Below are 15,777 nucleotides of genomic sequence, written 5' to 3' on the forward strand. Positions count from 1 at the left end.
AGGACTGAAAATCCCTGCAAGCCCCAGATCTGTTCCCTCCGAGAAGAGGGGAAACCTCCCACCTGAATCTATTCCTGCAGCTGTTGAATTCAGAGGGAAAATGGAGGGAAATGTCAGCCCTGGTTTCTGATCAGGTAAAGAGATTCTTCTCTGTCCTCTTACACACAGGGCACCAACACTTAAAGGAAAATTTATCCCAGCACAGTGCAAAGATCTTTACATACCTGGGAGGGTTTTGAGTTCTGGTCAAAAGAATATAGCCCATTACTTTAAAGAAAAAGGTATCCTATAGGCCTAATGTCCCAAATGACATCCCCCAACCCCACCTAAAACACCCAAGCTGTAACCATTGGCCCTGTTGGCTCAAGTATCCTCAGCTCCCAAATCCCTCCTAAAAGCATTTAAAAAGTAAAAGTGGAAGGAGTCAGGGTCAGCCTCCCCCTATCTGCCTGTTCCCCATTTAAACATAATTGTGCCACAAATAGTCCTCCTCCCAATAGCTTTGCCAATCTCATTGTGGTGAGCTCCTACCACGATCCCAGATGGCACTCTGCATTGCCTCCACAGCAACATGAAAAGCATGAGCCAGGATTGTGGTAACAGCGAGTCTGGATCCTGGCTGAAGACTGAAATCTGCAAAGATACCGGGAAAGTTGGGGGAGGGAGAGAGGGGAAGGCTATTTGTGCCACAATTACATTGAATTGGGGAGTGACTTGAGAGGGGGGTGGCTGGTCTGTTCTCCAAGTATCAGAATTATCCAGAGAAATTAATCAGCTAACTTGTCCCCTCCCTGGAATGCCCATCACTAATTTGACTCATTTTTAGTGATAATTACCAGCAATTTTGAAAACTCAGCATTTAACCAGATAACTTGTGAGTTATCCAGCCTCATGGCTTTGAATATTGTCACCTAGTGGTTTATGGTTTCTCAGTCTCCTGAGACGAGAGTGCAGATGGAATGGTGGAAATAGCTCAGCTTCGGCAGGCAAGCCTGGTCATAAGGATGGAGGACACCAGAAGTCCCAAATTTGCGCTCTCTGGCCAAGTAAAAAGGGGACCTAGATCATAAGGAAAACCATAAGGCAATAAGCACAGCCTCGAAATCAGTAAGGAAGGGAGGACGCAACCTCGACAGGGCCAGACGGAGGCAGCTCTTTCACTTGGCTCTCCAAAGCTTGGAAACCAAGTAAACATAAGCAGAAAAGGGAAAGAATGAGAAGAGAGAGCTTTATCTGCACCTTTCACTGCAGCTTTCACTTACACCATCTGTGCTCTCACTGTTTGCATTAGGGATTGCTCTTCTATCATCAACAGACATGAAATGACCTTGGGCAAACGGAGTTCCTGATTTCATCACAGTTCATTAACATCTGCGCTCCTTTTAGTCCACTTGAAGTCTGCATTAAAATGAATGAGGCCTAACCCAGACTGACCCGATGACTTGCATTACTGGTAGCTTGCATTAACACGTGCTTCATGCACATTCTTGTTTCCAATGCTGTTAACACACCTTAGCACACTGGTCCCCCTCACCCAGTGCAGGGCTTGACAAAGCCTGGGTGCCAGGTTACCAAGGCACTTGGAAATGTCATACCCTGACGCTATCACAGCTGCTGCCTCGCCGCCACCACCACAACTGTTCCCTGCCTTTCTGCACCATCCAGCTCTACGAGTTTGAGCTGTGTGGTGCATGGACTCCTGCAGTGGTCTCTCAGTCTCCTGAGGCAAGACTGCGAGAGCAGTGCAGGAATGGGAGCACCGTCTGGCTTTATCCCGCAGAGTGATGCGCTGCTGACCAGACAGGAACAACTGCTGCAGAGGAGGCAGGAAGAGGTGAGGGAGAAGGGTAACTACTGGGCTCTGAGCTTGCTGCTTGCTCAAGCATTTGAAAAGGTACCAGGAAGATGGGAGGGTTAGGGATGGGGGGGGGGGAGCAGAGGAGGGCTCATTGGAGATAAATTTATGTGGACCTGGGGAGGGGAGGCTGGCGCCGACGCTTCAAATTTTGATGTGTATTAAATACTTTGTGGGTTTTGGGGAGGGGGTTTGGGAATAGAGTCACAAGGCCTGTAATTCACTTTTTTTTTATTTATAATTTTTAGAGATAACCAATGTACAACATTGAGACCAGAGCCTGCAGACATATGTAGATCAAAAGCATACAAAGATGAACAAGTATAGTCATAAACATTGAATATATCTAGATCCAAAAATCTACCTTCATTATCCCAGCATTTTTAATACAAGGAGATATACCCCCCCCCCCCCTCCCTCCCACCCCACGTTGTCATAAGGTAAACATCATTTTCTCTTTAATCCATCCAGTTAAATCTAAAATTATCCAAAAATATGTTCCTGGATAATTTTAGACCTGCTTCAGGGCACTTTTAGTGTTAGCTGATTAACTGGAATCGGAGTTTGCAGGATAAGTTAACTTGTTCCTGCCCAGAATGGTTCTGTTACGCCCATTACTTATTTTGCTAATTTTAAGATGGGCAATGATTTAAAAACTGGATAAGTATGGGGGATTTTGGAAATTCTGCATGTAGCTAGGTATCTTGTGAGTTATCTGACTAAATGCCTTTGAATATTGTGTTAGCGTTACACTTTGAGTTAGGGGTATGGTTAGTGTTGCGAATTGGAGAGTGGACCCCTGTTCCGAGGTAGAGTCAGCACTGCCGAGAAGGAAGTTAACCCTTGTCGGTCTCTACCGTCAGATGGCAAGGCCTGTTGGAGAGGTAGAACTGAAGACTTCATCCTGGAAGCTCGTGAACCCCCCAGGAGAAGCCCGTAGGGACACGGCCGCTGGGACTTACTTATTTATTTATTTATTTATTTATTTATTTATTTTAAAGTTTTTATATACCGATGTTCCTGTATAGAATACATATCGCACCAATTTACAGAGAACTGAACCGTCGCCTCTGGGGCGACTTAGGAGACTCCCTGAAGAATGAAGATGGTCTGGATGCAGGTGCCTCCTGCAGGTCGTGGTTTCCAGACGGCTGGCGCCTCCAGCAGGTCGTGAGAAGTCCGGGAGTATACTTGAAGAATAGTCCCAGTCCAGTCCAAGGGTCGAAGTCCAGAGAGAGGTCGAGAGCCGGTCCAGGAGCAGACGGGAGAATGGTCCGAAGCCAATCCAGGAACAAGAAGGAGAAGGGTCCAGAGCCAGTCCAAGTCAAAGCCAGAAAATCACCACTTCCAGTCCAAGGGTCAGGAGCCAAAGAATCAGTCCAACGAGGAGAAGAGCAGAAGCGGGGCAAGAAGCGGATCCGGAACACCAAACAGGAAACTACGTACTGAGCCTCAATACCAAGGCAAGGTCTGAGGAGCAGACCTTGCCTTAAATACCTGGAGGAAGGGAGAAGTCTCCAGGAGGGAGCCACGGCATTTCCTGTCGCGGCCCCTTTAAATCTATTCTTCAGCCACGCGCACGGCCCTATGCAGCCAGGAAGAGGGAGGAGTCATCTCAGTCCCGCTGGGCGCCGCGGCCGGCCCGGGCAGCGGCCAAGGCCGCGAGAAGAACGCCGGAGGAGGCTCCCTGTGCCTGCAGGAGCCTCTGGGCCCACCCGGCATCGCGGGTGAGTACTTGGTTCTGGCTGCGGACCGCCGCGGCTGGCGGCCATGACGGTCAGCCCCGGTTGTGGCCATAACAGTTAGGTTTAGGGTTATGATTAATTTTTGGTTTATACTTAGGGTTGGGGTACACTTAGGATTAGGGTTGGTGTTAGGGTTATGGTTAATATTAGGTTTATACTTAGGATTAGAGTTAGGGTTACACATAGTTTTAGGGTTAGTGTTAGTGTTAGAGTAACACTTAGGATTAGTGTTAGTGTTAGGGTTAGAGTTAGAGTTACACTTAGGGTTAGGGTTACACTTAGGTTTAGGGTTAGGGTTACACTTAAGGTTAGGTTTAGGGTTACACTTAGGGTTAGAGTTAGGGTTAGGTTTACTATAGGATTAGGGTTAGGGTTACTGTGTGGTTAGGATTAGCGTTAGGGTTACAGTAGGGTTATGGTTAGGTTTAGGTTAGCGTTAGGTTTGGGGTTATAGTAGGGTTAGGTTTGGTTTAGGGTTAGGGTTACAGTCCAGATATTGTTGCCTATCTTCCTCTTTCTGCATTCGTTTGTAGTTTATGAACACTAACTTGTTCTCCCTTACATTTTCAGCTATTTCTTTAGAAAATCATAATGGCTTCTTTTTCCTCTTTCCTTTATTTACTTTCCTATAAAAAAAAAAAATTAGTTGCCCTTATGATATCTTCTTTTAGTTTTGCCCATTCTCTTCTTCTTCCTCTAGATTTTTCCATTCAGCTAACAACCTCTTAATGTACTCCCCCATTTATGAAAGTTAGTTTTCCTGAAGTCTAGGACCCCCACCTTTGCATGAACCTTCATCTTTTGCCCCCTAGTACTGAACAACACTATCTGTTGATAACTGAATCCCAGATGATCATCCACTACACCCTCAGAAATACTGTCCCCATTGATATACACCAGTTCCAGTAGTGCCCCCTACCATGTGGGTTCCATTACCAGTAGATACAACAATTCTGTTTGGAGAGAATCCAGGATCTCCCTGCTTCTAGAAGATACTGCAGCTAGGATGTCCTAATCAACAACTGGCAGATTGAAATCCCTTAGCAATAGGTCCTTCCTTTTCACAGCAATCCTGTGAATCTATCCATTTCTTTTGTCTGTGATAGAGGTCTGTACATTACAACAATAAAAAAAATGTTCCATTCCTTCTTTACAGATTAATCCACAGTGCTTCCTCCCTACCTCATAAGCTAAGCTGGGCATCAACAAATCTCATAAGAACATAAGAACATATGAAATTGCCATGCTGGGACAGACCAAGGGTCCATCAAGCCCAGCATCCTGTTTCCAACAGAGGCCAAACCAGGCCACAAGAACCTGGCAATTACCCAAACACCAAGAAGATCCCATGCTACTGATGCAATTAATAGCAGTGGCTATTCCCTAAGTAAACTTGATAGCGGTTAATGGACTTCTCCTCCAAGAACTTATCCAAACCTTTTTTGAACCCAGCTACACTAACTGCACTAACCACATCCTCTGGCAACAAATTCCAGAGCTTTATTGTGCATTGAGTGAAAAAGAATTTTCTCCGATTAGTCTTAAATGTGCTACTTGCTACTTCATGGAATGCCCCCTAGTCCTTCTATTATTCGAAAGTGTAAATAACCGAGTCACATCTACTCGTTCAAGACCTCTCATGATCTTAAAGACCTCTATTATATCCCCCCTCAGCCGTCTCTTCTCCAAGCTGAAAAGCCCTAACCTCTTCAGCCTTTCCTCATAGGGGCGCTGTTCCATCCCCTTTATCATTTTGGTTGCCCTTCTCTGTACCTTCTCCATTGCAACTATATCTCCTGCTGAGATACTGTTTGGTGGGATGCTCTTTCATTATCTTAGGTTGAGAAGCCTTTTATCCCGGGACCCACCAGGGACTTGAGCTGGAGAATCTCACATGGTGCTGTCAGTTCACAGACTCCTCACCCTCTTGTCCATTCTAACTGTAAGACAGAAGAAAAGTAGAGCCAAAAAAAGCAGTGATTTGTAGAAGGAATAGGAGGGGAGAAAGACAAGAAAATAGGAAAAAAGGGCATAGATAAGGTGGGATTGTTTATTTTATGACAATCAGATTTTACCTGCACAAAATAATTCTCTTCAACCAGTCCTGCTTAAAACTATGAGTTTCTTTGTTTCAAATTGCATTTTTCACCGGGCAATTTTCTCCTGCACCTCTGGGCTTCCAGCTCAATCAAACTGCTTGTGTTGGGCAACAGCTTCATGAGCCTTTATTCAGAAATAACTATTTTCATAGCCCTCCCTAAGTGCTTAGTATTAATACCCCAGCAGCTGCAGCGATAGTCCTTAGCTGGGAGACACAGATTGCAAATCCCTCAGGAGCCCAACACATACTATACACACCTTAGTTCTAGCCAATAGATGTCATTATTGAAAAATGGCTGAGATTCTCCCCCACCCACACACACTACCAATGGGCTATAAATACTACATTCCCAGCCCCAGCTGACCTAGGGAACAAACCTGGCTTTCAGCATGGCAGTACACAGCATTTATTTATTTATTCAGATTCATAAATCATCTATTCTTAAGGGCAAGGTTCTAGGCATCATACAACAAAGTACCAATAATACAATCTTACAGCATGCATTATAATCAATACAATAAATTATCATCCATATTGCCATTGAACCTCTGGGTCAGCCGAAAAACTATAAAATTCAGCTCCTTTTTAGCCTAAAAAAACAAACCAAATACAATCCTTGTTAATGTAAAATCTGATGTAGATCTCTTTCCAGACTCCAGCACTCTCTCTACCTGTTGGCATGCAAAGCCATTTGTCACGTGCTTGCTCAGCTTCTCATTATAATTTCTTCCCCAAAAGCTGCCTTCAATCCAGAGAGGAGCCAGGGTTAGAATTTAGGACTAATGAGATAGGATTAGATCCATCTTGAATAGATCGGTTTAATCCTGTTATTAGACAAATCGCCTTGTCTTGTTTTACTAATGCTTTAGATAAGTTTTGGTTCTGGCCCTAAAGGAGCATCTATGTCTCAAACAGTCCTGAATAGGAACCTTGTACCCTGGTGCTGGCCGCAGCACATTGTTCCTTTCTTTTACCACATGACAGCCTCTTTTTTTTCTTTCAGAGTTAAGGAAATGATAATCTGTCCTGTCATTAAATACACCCTTCCTCCCTGGGCTATCTTCTTCAGTTCCAGTTTTACTTAGCTTTTAAATGGCTTGCATTTAATAATCCTCTGTTCTTCTTCTACTGTCTGTATCTCGCTGTTGAGCTGCCGCTTTTCAAGAATATTCTACATAGAGGTTTGGGGTGGGAGGATGCTCCCCATGTCACATGTCCAAAAGTAGAATGAGAGCAGCATCTAATGGACTAAAAAAATAAAAATTTGAAAGAGACTTGGAGGGATATAAATCTTGTTTGTGCCAGGGGAAGGGGCATGGAGCAGCCCCTAGATTCTCTATGAAGGGAGATTTTTCAGTCTTCCATAATGGAGAAATCTTGATAATGCCGAAGATGATGCCATTAAAGCCTGTAAGAACCTAAGCAGATAAGATATGCCATGCTAGGTCAGACCATGAGCCTGTCTTTGACAATGGCCAGTTTGGGTCACAAGATCCCCAAAAGTAGATCTTTTTCTTGTTACTTACTCTCAGGGATAGTGATGGATTTCCCTAGTCTGCCTGGTTAATAATGTTTTATGGACTGTTCTTCCAGGAACTTGCCCGAGTCTCTTTTAAACCCGCTATGCTAGTTGCCTTCGCCATTCCACAGTTTGATTACATCCTGAATAAACAAATACCTTGTACTCCATTCTGCCAACATTCAGTCACAAGCATCTGTAAATAATTCCTTACTGATTTATTCTTATATTGAATTTGTTATGTTGTTGCTACTGTTTCCCCTCTTCTTACATTTTCTTCCTCCACTATCTTTTTTTAAACTCTAATATTATAACCATCTACTTGATGCCATATTATATAACTAGTTATTTTGTTTAATGTAACTTCTACTCCACCTTTTCCTCCTTCTTCCTCTCTATCCGTTCTTTGTAAACCGATGTGATGTACATACGAGCTTCGATATATAAAAGCTTTAAATAAAATAAATAAATAAATACTTCATGATTAGTTTTAAATCTGCTGTTTATTAGTTTCATGGAGTGTCCCCTTGCTTTATTATTATTTGAAAGGGTAAATAACTATCCCTTATTTACTCACCCCATTCATGTTTTTATAAACCTTCTATCATATCCCCCTCTCTGTCATCTCTTCTCCAAGTTGAAGAGTCCTAACTTGTTTATAAGGGAGCTAGCCCATCCCCTTTATCATTTTTGTTGCTCTTCTCGGTATCTTTTCTAGCTCCACTATATTTTTTTGAGATGTGTGCAGTTCTGGTCATGAATTACTCAAGGTGCTGTCCATATAGAGACTATATGATATTCTCCATTTTATTCTCCAATCATTTCTAAACAATTCCCAATCTTCTATTTCCTTTTTTGACTGACGCCACACACTGAGCTGAGCATTTCAAAATATTGTGCACAATAGATGTATTTATTTTATTGTTTTTTAAAAAATGTACTTCTACACTGCACCCTCCACAGTGCAGGGTGGTTTACCATAAAACATACATAAAATTAATAATTTGAACATACAGATAAAATAAATAAAATAATGCAATTAAAGTTAAAATACGTGATGAAAAGAGAAGAAAAACAAATTGTAGATGGAAAGGAGTATAACAAGCCGAAAGAGAGATAGTAAAGTGAGAGTGAGGGAATTAGGTTTCACATAAATCAGTGAATGCAGGCTTAAAAAGGTGGAATTTTAATGCTTTTTTAAAAGTTTTTTGGATCAGTAATGAGTCTTATTTGAGGGGGAAGTGTGTTCCAAGTGATGGAGCCTGCAATACAGAAAGCTCGTTCACGGGTGATGACTAGTCTAGTTGTTTTTGGGGAAGGTACTTGGAGTAACAGTTGATTTTGAGATCCGAGTGTTCCGGAGGGGGTGTAGAGGTGCAAAGTAGAAGAAAGCCAGCAAGTTTTATCGTGAATCAGATTATGTATAATGGTCCTTTTCCTGGATGGCAATTCTAATATGGAGCCCAGCATTGTGTAACTGTAGTTGGGATAATTTTCCCTATGTGCATCAGCTTGCACTTGTCCACATTAAATTTAATCTGCCATTTAGATGCTCATTCTCCTGGTCTCACAACCCTTCTGCAATTCCTCAAAATCCGCTGCTGTTTTTACAGCTTTGAATAATTTTGTGTCATCTGCAAATTTTATTACTTCAATTGTTATGCCTTTGTCCACATCATTAATGAATATGTTAAACAGCACATGCTACAGTACAGATGCCAGTTAGTTATTCCCTCTTCCTAGGGAACCACCCCTGGTCCAGGGCTTATAGTGGACCGGGCCAGATCTCTGGAGCCAGTTATTTAAGGTGTTCTGGGGTTTTCTCCTGTATACTTCCCACAGAGAAAACAGACAGTCACTCAGGCGTACATGGATAGGAGCGTAGTATTCACAAAGGTGATCTTTAAACAACAGAAAATAAATTTTTATGACTAGGAGGAAGTGGATAAAACTGATTCGAAACCATGCGAATCATCTACTTGTAGGAGGGGTGTGGAAAAGAACACTTTTATATGTTTGTATGCAAATGCCAGAAATCTGAAAAATAAGATGGTAGAGTCAGAGTGTATGGCACCAGAGGAAGATATTAATATAATAGGCATTTCAGAAACATGGTGCATAAAGGACAACTAGTAGGACACAGTGATACAAGGGTACAAAATATATCAAAAATAACAGAGCAGATAGACGTGGTGGTGGTGTGGCATAATATGTCAAGGATATCACAGAATCAAGGAAAAACAAACTGCAACCTGAAACCTTTATGAATAGAAATTCCATGCATGACAAGGAGGAATATAGTGCTAGTGTAAGTGTGTAAGAATAGTAGACCCTTGTGCTGTGGCGTGGTTGATGCAGCCTAGTAGGCAAACCCACTAGGCCCATGCCGACAGCTGGCGAACACACCCTGAACAGGGACTAGACTGCAGCATCACCTACACCAGCCCCATTCCCCGCGGGTCGAGCCTTTGGATTCCAGAGGCCAGCAGGACTTAGGAGAGAGTCCCACAGGCACACAGAGTAAGAGAGTCTGGGGCTGGGCCAAGGTCAGGATAGGCAGCAGTCAGGCAAATAGCAGGAGAAGACCAGAAGTCAGGGCAGGCAGCAAGCAAGGGGTAGACAAAGTCTGTAGCAAAGGTCAGTGGCAGGTGGCAGGCAAGAAAGTATTCCAGGCCCATAACAGGGGTCAATACCAGGCAAACAGGAGAGAGAAAATTAGATACAGGATGAGGCAAGATGGACTGGGCAAAGCAGGGCAGGCTGGGCGAGTCAAGGCAGGATCAGGAACACAGGAGCAATACGCACTGTAATCAAGCAGGAGGACCTGTGGCTGAGGCAAAGCTAGGAAGCGAGGCTTGGCCCTTTATGGCCAGCCCTGTGACATTATTGTTGTACGCCAGCAGTCTGGTTTCCGCCACAGGGTCTTCATAAAGCGCTGTGCTGCTTGCACTTAGGGAAACCCAGGATTGGTGACGCTGGCAGCATTCCTGCTGCTCCGGAGACTGTTGGGTGAATGCTGCCGGTTGCAGGATGACCCTGCAAATGGCAACTGTTACTGCTAGGAGTTTACAACCACCCACCTGATGAGGATGGTAAAACAAAAGTAACCCCCTTTTTGCAGGTCTCACCTTCGGTGGTTGCAGTGATAGCACTACTGCGGCCCTGGAAAGGGCTACAGTCTACCAGGGTTCAGTAACTGGGGACCAGAAGTCTTCGGGAGGCCCAAAAGGAGACTTACTCAAAACAGGGCTCCACGCCTTAATATGTAGTTCCATCAATAAACAGAATGTTAAAAGAAAATGTAGTTCCAAGTCAAGAATTTATTGAAGAGTCAAAAAAATTACCAAATATCAAACAACCACAATAAAAAGATCTAGATACAGTTCAAGTAGACAAAGGAAAAATCTTGAGAGGCAGTTAGTAACAATACAGTCACTCACAATTGTACAACATAAGAATATAAGACTTACCATACTGGATCAGACTGAGGATCCATCAAGCCCAGTTTCCAACAGTGGTCAATCCAGGTCACAAGTACCTGGCAGGATCTCAAGGGATAGATAGATTCCAATCTGGTTATGCTAAGAATAAGCAGTGAATATCTGCAATTCCACCTAAATAATGGTTTATGGACTTTTCCTCCAGGATCTTGTCCAAACTGTTTTTAAACTCACATTAATAGCTTTCACCACATCCTCTGGCAACAAATTCCGGAGCTTAATTATGCATCGAATAAAAAAATATTTTCTCTTATTAGTTATACTGTATTACCTAGTAACTTCATTGTGTGTCCCCTAGCCTTTGTGCTTTTTGAAAGAGTAAACAACTGATTAATGTTAACTCATTCTAGTCCATTCATTATTTTATAAACCTCTATCATATTTCTCCTCAGCCATCTCTTCTCCAAGCTGAAGAGTCCTAACCTCTTGAGCCTTTCCTCATAGGGGAATCGTTCCATCCCCTTTATCATTTTGGTTGCCCTTCTCTGTACCTTTTCTAATTCTGCTATATCTTTTTTGAGATGTGGTGTCCAGAACTGCACACAGTACTCAAGAAGAGGTCGCACCATGGAGCAATACAGAGGCATTATGATGTTCTCTGTTTTATTCTCCATTCCTTTCCTAATAATTCCTAGCATTCCATTTGCTTTCTTGGCTGCCGCTGCTGCATACTGAGCAGAAGATTTCAACAAATAATCAACGGTGATGCCTAGATCCTTTTCCTGAGGGGTGACTCCTAATGTGGAATCTTCCATTGTGAGCTATAATTTGGGTTACTCTTCCCTAAGTGCATCACTTTGCACTTGTCCAATTTAAATTTCATGTGCCCCTTGCATGCCCAGTCTCCCAGTTTTGCAAGGTCCTCTTGCAATTTCTCACAATCCTTTTGTGATTTAACAACTTTGAATAATTTTGTGTCATCAGCAAGTTTGATCACCTCACTTGTTCGCATTTTCAGATCATTTATGAATATATTATAAAGCAGTGATCCCAGAACAGATCCCTGGGGCACCCTACTATTTACCTTTCTCCACGAGGAAAATTTACCATTTAGCCCCCTACTCTTTGTTTTCTTTTAACCAGTTGGCAATCCACAATAGGACACTGCCCCTGTTCCATGACATTTTAATTTCCTAATAAGTCTCTCATGAGGGGCATTGTGAAATGCTTTCTGGAAATCCAGATATACTATATCAACAGGCTCACCTTTATCCACGTGTTTATTTACACCCTCAAAAAAGTAGCAGATTTGTGAGGCAAGACTTCCCTTGGCTAAATCCATGTTGACTTTGTCCCTTTATTTATTTATTTATTTATTTATTTATTTATTTAAAATCTTTTCTATATCGTCGTTTAGTGGTACACCATCACAACGGTTTACAGGGAGGCACGTAAATTTACATTTGGTTAAATTCTTACTAGCAGAGTGCCAAAACATTTATCAGTAACATTAAACTATACTTATCTATATATTCAGCAATTTTGTTCTTTATGATAGTTTCTACCATTTTGCATGGCATGGATGTCAGACTCACTGGTCTATAGTTTCCTGGATCATCCCTTGATTCCTTTTTAAAATTTGGTTTTACATTGGCAACCCTCCCATAGACAATTTTAATGATAGCTTGCAAATTTCCAATAGCAAGTCCACTATTTCAATTCTCTCAGCACTCTGGGATGTATACCATCTGGTCTACGTTGCCTCTCTTTAGTTTGACAATTTGCCCTAGTACATCTTCCAAGTTCATTGAGATTTGTTTCTTTTCTTCTGAATCATCACCTGTGAATATAATTTCTGGAAAAGGAATCTTTCTTACGTCTTCCTTAGTGAATACTGAAGTAATGATTTCATTTAGTCTCTCTGCTATGGCTTTGTCATCCCTAAGTGCCCCTTTTACCACTTGATCATCTAATGGTCCAAATGACTCCCTCGCAGGCTTTTTTCCTCGAATGTATCTGAAATAACTTTTTGAGTTTTTGCTTCCATGGCAAGCTTGCCTTCCTTATCAGTGCTTTGGATCTAACTTGCCAGTGCTTATGCTGTTTCCTGTTTTCTTCATTTGGATCCCTTTTCCATTTCTTGAAAAATGTTCTTTTAGCAATTATAGCTTCTCTCTCCAGTTATTAAGTCAAATTTGATCATGTTATGATCACTATTGCCATGTGCCTCCAACACTGTTACCTCTCGCACCGAATCCCGTGATTCACTAAGGACTAGGTCTAAAATAGTTTCCCCTCTTGTTGGTTCTTGTACCAGCTGCTCCATGAAGCAGTCATTTATTTCACCCAGGAACTTTACCTCTCTAGAATGCCCTGATGTGACATTTACCCAGTTAATACTGGGGTAATTGAAATCACCTATTATTACTGTGCTGCTGATTTTGTTAGCTTTCCTAATTTCTTTTAGTGTTTCAGCATCTGTTCATTCTTGCCAAGTGGATGGTAATACATTCTCACTGCTATTTTATCCCCCTTTTCACCTGGAATTTCTATCCATAAAGATTCAACATTACATTTTGTTTCCTGCAGAATTTATATCCTGTTTGACTCAATGCCCTTTTTCACATATAGTGCCACCCCTCCACCAATTTGATCCATCCTATCATTGCGATATAATTTGTACCCTGGTTTCACAGTGTCCCATTGGTTATTCTCCTTCCACCAGATGCCAATTATATCTACTTTTTCATTCAGTTATATATATTCTCTAATTCTCCCATGTTATTTTTAGATTTCTAGCATTTGTATACAGACATTTCAAAGTATGGTTTTTGTTTGTATTAACACCCTGCTCATCAGTTGACAAGGGTAATTCAAAATCTTTCTCTTCTTTACTTAGACACCTGGTCCATTTTGGCATTTATTGCATCCACTTTCCTGGGATGCCCTAATTTCCCTGTTCTCTTAGTATCCTTCAAAGATACCTGATTCCGAACCATGTGTTTCTGAGCAACTGTTGGCTTTCCCCATCATCTAGTTCAGTATTCAAGAAACAGAATCCTCTTGAATGATAAACAGTCTCCAGTCTTTAACCCCCAAGGTCTGGAAGGTAGCATTTCTATAAATGTAAAACCCTCTATATGTATCTTCTCCTCGGGTTTCCCCGAGCTTGGGAGGCCGCAAGTAGTTAAAATTCTCACTCCAACTTTTCCTCCTGATAGGATTTCTGCGCTAGAAATCCTCTTACAATCTTTGCCCAACTCTGTCCACTGCTTGTCTCTCACACCCTATTGGTGCTTGTAGAAGCACCTTTTATATCCTCATCTCAAGCCCATCCCCTTTGGGGGAAGGCACCCTCCATCACTCAACCTTGATGCACACTTCTGTGAACCTCCCATATGCCCATCCTTCCAGGAAGGAACTTGCATCTTGCAGAACACTGTGTGCAGGAGGAGAACATTCTAACTCTCCAGATCGTTCTGGTGACCTTAGCCAGGGTTACACAAACAATGAAATGCTAGGAGAGATTAGACAGGTTGTTAAGTGTGGAAGCACAATAATAATGGGAGACTTCAAATATCCTAACATTGATTGGGTAAATGTCTCATCTAGGCATGACAAGGAGATTAAGTTTTGGGACACCATGAATGATTGCATCATGGAGTAACTGGTCTTAGAATCAACAAAAGATGTGGGCTACCTTTTAAGGCCTGGTGGCTGCCTGCACCCAAGGGCTCAATCTATGGGGAATGGCAGCTGCTATAGGTCTAAAATTGCCTACTTCAGAATTACAGTATGTGGCCTCTCTGAGGTCTTTGTACACTGTTGTGATGTAAACATGAACGACGGTATATAACATCTTTTAAATAAATAAATAAATGCCTCTTGCCAAGACCCAATATCTTCTCTAGTGTAATCCCTGGGTGGAATAGAACCCTGATGCTGTCCACAAAGGCACATAGAATTAAAATAGACCTTACTGGAAACCAGTTTACAATGGATAGCTTTTACGTCTGAGGTCCAGGGCTCCCTGTGGGGGGAAGCATAACTTCAAGGCCCTTTTACGTTTACCAATATACCCAGCCCATTTTCAGTACCTGTAAACAGCACTGATGATCTTCACAGTCTGCAGCAGCAATAATCATACTAGGAAACAATAAAAATTCTACTTCTTTACTGATAGTTGATAAATTGGATGAAGATTTTTTACAGCACTTAGATGTTAAATAAAATTGATGAACAATAATGAAGAATAAAGATTAATAAATTTGTGACCTCAGTCTGCTAGTAAAGTCCTTGAATTTATAGAAGCCATTCCTTAACAATTGATCTCCTTCTCCTCTCCAGTTACGCAGACTAAAGAAAGCATAATTCTTCTTCCTGCTCCCAAATTTATCTTGCTCTTCTCCTCACTACAGAATGGTTATAATTTAGTCCCAAGTTACTAATCAAAATACAGCAAGAACCCATTTTCATACCTTTTCCTGTAGTTTACTTAAATGCGTGACGCCCCCTTGGATCAGAAGACTCAAGCTTATTAACATATCCCATGTTCACCAAGCCACTGACTTGCAGCTTTGCTGTAGCAATCTTCAGGTTTGTTCATGACTGTCAGCAAAAAAAACTGTCAAAGGTTCATCTTAAGAAGAAATTGCATGTTGCAGGCCTACAACCTCTCTTTAGCTTGCAAGAATTGTATGCATCATTCAAATATTTAATCAATGTAGTTGAGAATAGGAGTAGCTTTCACAAGCTGTTTTTTTTAAATTTTGATTTATAGTCTACTTTTTCAGGCACTTCAAAGCAGGTTACATTCGAGTGCTGTAGGCATTTCCCTAGTTCTAGAGAGATTATAATCTAAATTTGTACCTGAGGCAAGGAAGCATAAAGTGACTTGTCCAAGGTCACCAGGCACAACAGTGGGATTCAAATCCTAGTTTTCTTGGTTTATTAGGCTACTTGGTAGAGCAGTGGTCTGGGAACCAGGGAAACCAGGGTTCACAATCCTATTGAAGAGTAGGTAGGTGTCTTTCAAGCACTTCTGGATTATCGGGTAACTAACTTTTACCCAACTCCACCTCCTCACGCTGCACAAATGGAAATAGTTCCTGATAAAG

This window comes from Rhinatrema bivittatum, chromosome 8 (assembly GCF_901001135.1).
Source record: "Rhinatrema bivittatum chromosome 8, aRhiBiv1.1, whole genome shotgun sequence".
Lineage (NCBI taxonomy): Eukaryota > Metazoa > Chordata > Amphibia > Gymnophiona > Rhinatrematidae > Rhinatrema > Rhinatrema bivittatum.